This window comes from Furipterus horrens, unplaced genomic scaffold (genome assembly GCF_987537825.1).
Source record: "Furipterus horrens unplaced genomic scaffold, mFurHor1.1.pri manual_scaffold_9, whole genome shotgun sequence".
NCBI classification, from domain to species: domain Eukaryota; kingdom Metazoa; phylum Chordata; class Mammalia; order Chiroptera; family Furipteridae; genus Furipterus; species Furipterus horrens.
Window position 1 is genome coordinate 17,184,208 of NW_028327179.1, and position 8,482 is coordinate 17,192,689.

Below are 8,482 nucleotides of genomic sequence, written 5' to 3' on the forward strand. Positions count from 1 at the left end.
TTATCACCCTGAAATCCCCTGTCTAGAGCAATGTCCCAGTAAACGTTTGCCCCTTGAAGGGTTGCCTTGTAGGGATGACATCTCGAGCTGCCCTATGTTTTATTGTGTCTACTAATATGTTTGTCTAAAACCAAACAAAATACAACAAACACGTTCTCATCACCTTATGATTGTGATTTGGTGACTCTCTGCCTCTGTTATGCGTCAGAACCTCCTGGGAATTTTTATAAAAATGATATCTGGGTTCTACACCAGGGACTCTGGCAAAACTGGACATGTGTATTTTCAAGTTCCATAGTTGATTTTGATGTACGGGAATAGCTGAGAACCCTTATTTTACACTCACTTTCTTAGAACCCGTTAGGGAGCTAGAAGCAAGACCATCGCAAAGTCTGGGAGGTCCCAACCTGCTACCAGGCGGTGCTGTATAACTCTGAGCCTCCTTCAAGTTTCTCCAGCTGGACACCAGGAACGCAGCAGCTCCCACAGAGCAGTGTGGTTTCAACAGAGGGAGACACTCCCAGCCTGAATATTTCACCCGCTTTCAATGAAAAGGGGGGATGGAGAGGAAGGGAAAGGAAGACTTCCTTCTGGACAGCCTGGAAGTTCCTTTGGGCTGCTAAGTGAGCAGGTTCAATTTTTCAGACTTATTTAATGAAGTGCAAAGGAAGTGATAAACGGTTTTATTTATTCCATTCTGGGTGGTGTCCTCTGTATTTAATTTCCTGTTTTTATTAGAATTTAACACCTGAATAGAATTACAAATAGAATATATATGTCTATATATGTATACATATATCTTTCTCATAATGGTTCTAAATATTTTTAAAATGTGTTCAGATAGAAGGAATTTACATTGAATATTTCACATTTTCACATCCTCAATCTGGGACCATGTATTTATACCCTAATATGTGTAATTGCAGTGACCAATTATCCTGGTTTTCCCTGGGCTGAGAGACTTTGCAGTTTCAAAAGGGGGCTCTCCTGGGCAAACCCAGACCGATTGTTATGTAATTGCTCACTTGAGCAGCTGTTTTCCTGTTATCCACGCCTTAAAGTCAGACTCAGCCTCTTATTATTCACTGATTTTTTTTCATCAGTAAGTAATATGAATATTTCTGAAGATTGTATGGAAAAAGTAGATGGTAGGGCTGACCAGGTATCCCACTCAGTGTTCCCCTGAGAACATGTTTATTAGTCATGTCTTCTTATTACACATCTCCCTTCAGGCTGCAGTCACCCACAGTCTGAACCCCGAAGCTCCTCAGTTGGTTTCCTTTCTTAGACAGGAGAATTTGCGTCTCCCTTAGTTTCCTTCTGAAGTCTTCTTTTGCTTTCACCAATACTTGATAGTGTCTTCAAATAAGTGATATTTTTGAACACTAAAGTATCTCTCAGAAAGGAAATGATCTGGTTTCCAGAACACTGAAGTATTACTACTAATAAAATATTCTTGTTTAGCTAAATTCTATATGTATATACATTTAAAACTCTATTTACCTATCTGAATATGTATATATATCCACATGAACATATATTTAGTATTTTTCAAGTTTGTGTTTCGAAAAACATTTCATACTTTGCATATGATTCTTGTTTACAAAATGGACCCCCCCAAAAAAACCACTGTGATTCCCTGAAACATTAAAAATTAGGAGTGATAAATTATTGAGAATTTAAGGGAAAATCCTGCTTTACACATTGGATGATGTGGCATGAATGTGTGTTCATTTCCTTAATCTTATCAGTTCCACCAAACTTTTCCCCTGTGCTCCTTCCCACGGTAATTATTATTGCATTAACACTCTGTCCTCATCTAACAGCGACTCAACATTCATATTTACCCTCTGTCAAGAAGGTAGATTTGCCAGATGATATATAAATGATTCATTCACACCAGAGTTCTAAGTTCAAACTGAGGAAGACCGTGGGTGCATACAAAATGTTTGTCAGAGGTTTTTTTCTTTTTCCTCTTGGCAAAGAATATTGGGAATCTTATAATTAATTCTATCCAGTAGCAGTGGGATAAGTATCGGCTGAAAAAGTTAGATTTTATTGCAAAAGGATTGATTAAATTTAGTTACCAAATATACAGTAACTTTTCAATTATTCCCTTTAGGGAGGCAAAAAGGTCATTATTAGTTTGAACAATCAATTACACTAAAATGGCAATTAAAATTCCACAGTGATTTTTCTTCTTCCTCTTTTACACTATTCCTTAAGCATCTTTGTCAGTAACCATTCATTATTCTTGCGAAAACCAACAGAACGGGCACAGTTATGAAAAATAAAGCAGACAAGAACTATCATTTCAAGCAGCTAGGTGGTGTTAGCTGGGGAATTATGGTATTTAATTTAATTTTTACAACAACTTTTTTAAAGACTAAAACCAGCTTCATCGAGATGTAATTTGCATACTACCACAACTATTAATATTTAGATATTTTATGCTCTGGTGATGAGAGAAGTGGCTCTCAGACCAGAGGTTTCATTTTTAAGCTCTACTTTGAACTCACGTCTGTCTAATTCCAAAGGCTTCATTCTTCCTGCTGCACCTTGGGGCCTCTGTTGTCATGAGCCCAGCACTCTTTTTGGCAGGAATAATGCAAACAGCTGCTAGAATATCCGGTGAAGTGCGATGGAGAGGAGACAGCCATTGTTTGGTAGACGGTATGATTCCAAGGGAGTAGGAGACTGGAGAGCACTTTATTTCACTCTCCATGAATTAAATATTTTATTCTCTGTGTCTCAAGGTCTTAAAAATCTAAAGCTATTATTGCTTGTGACACAAGATAGCATCTGAATTTTAAAGGAGCTCCCGTTTTACTCTATAGAATTCGTGGAATGGGTAGAACTCGTTAACTTGTACCCACCTTCTTAAGGGGTTCAAATCAGGGGAGGACAGTTTGATTTCTGAACCTGCTACCTTGGGCAATTCATCTTTTATCATCTGTAACATGAGCATTCTTCATCTTTATGATAATGCTTTTCTCTTTTCTTCATGATCACCTGCAGTCACTTTCCTTGGGTCTCAAAGCTAAGGGTTTCCAACTTCATGAAGCATAGTAAGTATTTCAAGATCGCAACAGCGGAGCATTATGCCAGCATAAGGGCTCTCTGAGAAGGGGACCCGGTGTGACTGCACAGGTCACATGTTCATGTGCTGGGCCCTGCAGTGAATTTGGTGAAGATCTCCTGGGATCAAGAATGAGGGCTGATCCTCTCTTGCAATGAGCTCAGGGCGTAGTCCCCAATCTTACTTCCTTTGGAAGTGAAGTCTGACCCATGGGTAGGAAGCATAGTGCAGAGTACAAACACTTGTTCTCAAAAGTCTGATATTTCTAAATTGAAACAATGGCTCTGCTTCTTAACATCTCTATAATCTTGGTCCAATAAATCCCTTAAACCTGATTTTCTTACCTTTAAAATGGGAATAATTATAGAACCAACTTTCTAGAATCGCTACAGGTTGGAAATAAGAAAATCAATTTATGGTACTCAGAATATAGCAAGCACTAAATACATAATAGCTCTTATGAGGGATATGCTTTAATTATTCTATAGTTGTGTACCCGGTTAGAGTCCTCACATTCTCCCTTCCAGGATGAGGTTCCTGGGAAGGTCCTTCAGCTATATCATTAAACTGAACATAAGACAATTTCTGATGTACTGATTTTCTGTTTCTGATTTGTGCTCACTAATATGTTATCCTGCACAATTATTATAATTTCCCCAAGTTTCAGTTCTGCCCATGATGGAAAGGTCAAAGTAAAAAGGAAGTGATAGATGGTTTGACATGCTGATATTAGCAAGATGATGTATTGATGGGAAGTTTTGAGTTACTAAGATTGGCAGCATCATTGAAATTATTGTACATCACTAATACTGCTTAATGCACCAACATCCCTGGAGGATTTTATAAAGCCATTTTTCTTAAGAAAAGTGACTTTTGTCATTTTCTCTGTCAGGTCTTTTAAATCCTTCATCATAATGACTAGAGCTAACACTCAAAATATTTAATAATTGGAGGTAGGGTATATATACTACCAATCAGAGAGTCCCACTAGCCCATCAGAAGATGCCCTGGGGTAACATTCAATGAGACCATGCATACAATGATTGTCGGCAGCCGTCCGTCTCGAGAGACGATGATGTAGCTTCTTAAGAGTCTATCTGCACCGCCGAGAATGGTTGTGCAGTCCGACTCGGGAGTGACACGGTATCTGTCTCCTCCCATGTTGAATCGACATCTTGCGATGACGCTGGAGTGTCCTCTCCAGTGAAGCTGAAGCTACAGAGCCTGGGCAGGGTGATATGGAGAGTCTGCTGTTGCCCATGCAGCAGACCCCCCCTCTCTTCGCAGCTGAAGGGTCCAAGGGAAAGACGGAGTCAATACAGCTTGGCTTCAGGTGCGCCGCAGGAGTTGCCGGTGTTGACTACAACGTCAAACCGCCTTAGGGACTCCGGCTCTGGATTTTCTGTCGGGGTTTACTCCCTTAGCCTTTCCCCTGAAGAGGTATGCCGCAAGGCAGCAGAGGTTTTTTGGAGTCAGAGTTTTCCTTCTCATACAATGATAATGTCCAGTAAAATCACACTCTCGGAGCATCATCAGATGGTTATAGTTCCTTTGTGATCCACGTAGGCATTTTATTTGAGTTACATATACAAAGGAATGAAAATTTGTTTCATTAGGTTTGGTCTTTGAGGGATGAAGAAGTCTACCTGTTCAATAATTGCTCTTCTGACATTTTAGCATTGGCTGTCATTTGTAAGAGTTATAGCACGCATGGATGTACTTTTACTATCACATAGTTTAAGAGTTAAAAACAGTACGACCATAGAAATATGAAGGAGATTTAAGGTATTCAAGGACTAGTTGGAAAATACTTTGAACCTACTGGATGGCTAAAAATAGCAATTTTCACTATATAATGGACTACCACAAATACAATGACTACAAAAGAATACATTTAAAAGGAATGATTCTTTAACAAATGGTACTGCTTCCCTGGCTTTTTTTTTTTTTTTTTTTTTTGGTAAACTCACCTTGACCAACCCAACCCCCTGCCAAAAAAAAATCTGAGCTCTTTTGCTAAGTTGTACAGTTAGTAAATATTCCCTGTTACTTAAGGTCTAGTATAACAGTAAACTAAATGAAGAGCAAAACTTTGTTCATCCATTTAACGAAAAAAGGAATCATGCAGAATCAGAATGTGTGTTGTTAAAGGCATAGTGACAAGAATGTGTCCCCAATTAAGTGGGTGGTAGACGGCTCTTTTCCCACTTACTCGCTTCAACAAAGACTGACTCACACTTCTTTAGACAAAGTTTTAAAAATTCCTATTGAGGAGAGCACTTCCCTCAGTAGGGAGCTGAACTGGAAGAGCACAGGGAAATGATAAAGGCAGCTGCCTACTTGCACCTGTGTAAACAAGCATTGCCCTCCACTGCTCAGCATCACAGACCTTCCAGCAAGGGCTTTTCTCTGACAGTCTCTCCCTGTATTCATAGGGGGAAAACCCAGATTTAGGATGAAGTCCTGTGATGTGCGGTGTGTGTGTGTACAGGAAAAAGACTGGGAGAAGAAGGAGGATTTGTTGGCGGATAGTGGGAGTAACCAGAGAACAGGGAGAAATCCATTTGGCCAGCGAAAGAAATTAACATGGTGGTTTTCAGAATATGGTTCTTAAAACATGCCCCCCCTGAAGCACTGCAGCACATCACTTGGTGGTTTTGTTACAAATGCACATTCTTGGGTGCAAGATCAGAAACACTGGGGTGCGTCTAGCCAACAGTACTTGATCAAACCCTCCAGGTGATTTTGGTACAGCTGAGATTTAGAACCATTGACTTAAAAAACAGTGAAGGTCTGTCTCCTTGGGTGACCGGAGAAGAGGGCTACTCTATGGAGAATTTTATCTTATCTCCGACCTGTGCCTAAGTTTCTGAGATATTACAGTTCTTCAGGTTCATAGCTGCAAAGCACCGCTCCTGGTTCTTACGTGGGTGAGGACTTCTAACTGTATTTGACTGGGTTATAACTATTTTTTTAAATCAACTGCTATTTGTTTCAAAGGAATACTGGGTATAAATTGTTTCTTGCTGCTCTTTTCTCCACGAGAAATTAAAGTTTAGGTAGATCTGTCTAAATTGGTTTTCAATTTAAAATGTACTTTATCTCTTTGAAAAATACTTTTTCATCTAAAATTTTATTTTATTTTGATTTGCTTACTTTTGTTGAAGGATGTAAACTTAATTTCCCTATCTCAAAGCTTTAGCTGCTTATGGTATGCTAAGAACTTTTAGTTTTGGACATTATATTTGGTAAAAGCAACCACAGAATTTTAAAGATCTGCCAGGAAACTTGAGGTTTCAGTGTAAATTGCATATTGCATAATTTAGATTTTCGCCCAATCTTTTCATGTAGTTTCAACTATCAAAGGAAAAAAAGTGCTATTGCACCATTTGATGTTTTGAAGTATGGCACCTTATGAGATAATTTTTGCATTTATTTATTGATCATGCTTGGAAAATATGCCTTCCCCCCTCCTTTTCTCCTTCCTTTCCCTTCTTCATGTAATTTGTTCTTTATACCAGAAACCTTTTTTGATTTCTTTTAAAAGTGAAATGAACTTCTTTGAAATAAAATGTAAAGGCTTGAAGAGTCAAAGTTCAAAGATGTATGTTAGTATACAAAGGAGAACAAAAAATAGGGGTTAGCATTACTGGAAATTGGAACTAGAAAATGGAATGTCTCGGAATATCCTTTTGGGACCCTTGAGTCTGAGAAGAGGTTTACAGCATCTTGAGTTATAGCTCTATGAGGCAGCTGTAATGTGTATGAGTAATTATTTCTGTGTCAATCACCAGTTGTTTGACCTTGTAGATTACCTATGTCTCATTGCTGCTATTCATTTCTGTACTCTGTAAGATCTAATTTAAAATAAATTTTTAGTGGGATACAAAATTAATATACAGAAATTTGTTGCATTTCTATACACTAATAACAAACAACCAGAAAGAGAAATTAAGAAAATAATTCCATTTTTGCTTGCATTAAAGAGAATAAAACACCTCATCTAAGTTTCAGCAATGCGGTACCTGTATTTAGAACATTTTGGTGCTTTTGATTGTAATTCATCTGTGTTCATAGTTACATGATACACCATTGAATTAAAACACAATTTATTCATATGAGAAAGGATATTTTGGTTCATTTCACTTTTTTGTTAATATACTATAATGAACATTTATGTATATCTCTCCTGATGAATATATGCACAGTTTTACTAGAACATCTAACTGAGATTAGAATTGCTGGGTATTAGGTTGTAATCATCTTTCCTAGATGATGACAGATTGGTTTCTAAGTGTTTGTACCTATTGATACTTCCACTAGGAGTGTATAGGATTTCCCTTTGCCAAACATCTTTGCCAATAATTGGTGCTGCCAAATTTAAAAACTTTTGCACATTGGTTGAGTGGTGATTGTATCTCATGTGGTTTCATTTAGCATTTCTCTTATAACCAATAAATAGAACATTTTAAAATATATCAGGGGTCATTTGAGTTTACTTTTTGTGAGAAATGCATGTTCAGATCTTGTATTCCCAAATTTTCTATAACGTTTTTATTTTGCCTAGTAATGTGTAGAAGTCTTTGACATGTTTTGGGATTCACTCCTTGTTTCTTTTTTAGTCATATGTAATAGATATATCTTCTCCTAGTTTTTGCCTTGTGAGGGTGAGTCTGCTTATGGGGGTGTTCTCTGCCCTACTCTGTTTCTGTTCTGATTTCACGTTGTCTTACTCAGCTTATTTATAATGCTGGTGTCTGATGGCACGCATTACCTTCATGAGCTTTTTTTGGATTAATGAATATTAGCCTTTTGCTTTCCTTTATTTTGTGATTATTTTTAATTTTTTATTACACGTATTGGGGTGACATTGATTAATAAGATCATATAGGTTTCAAGTGCACATTTGCATGGTATATGCATTGTACGCCCACCATCTAAAGTCAAATCACCCTCCGTCACCATATATTTGACCCCCTCTACCCTTACTACTCCCCCACTCAATTTTATGTACCACATATGAGTGAATTACATTATTCTCAGCTTTTTCTGACTGATTTATTTCATGTAGCAAAATATAAACAAGGCATTATATATGTTTTAAAATAGCTTAAGAACTTATAAACACAAAAACATACATACACATGTCATATGTTATACATACATAATGTATGGTTTTTCTTTGAACTGAATTGAATGTATAGAAAAACTTGGGGAAAAATTCCAGTTTTATAATTTTTAGTCTTCCAGTTACCAAACAGGAAATGTCTATTTACTGAAGTTTCAACTTAATATTCTTTTTATTTTCCTTAAGATTTTCATTATTACTTTTTTGTAGGATTACAAATCCATTTCTAGGTTTTCTTGTTTACATTAATCCAGGATTGGAATTTTTCTCAATGG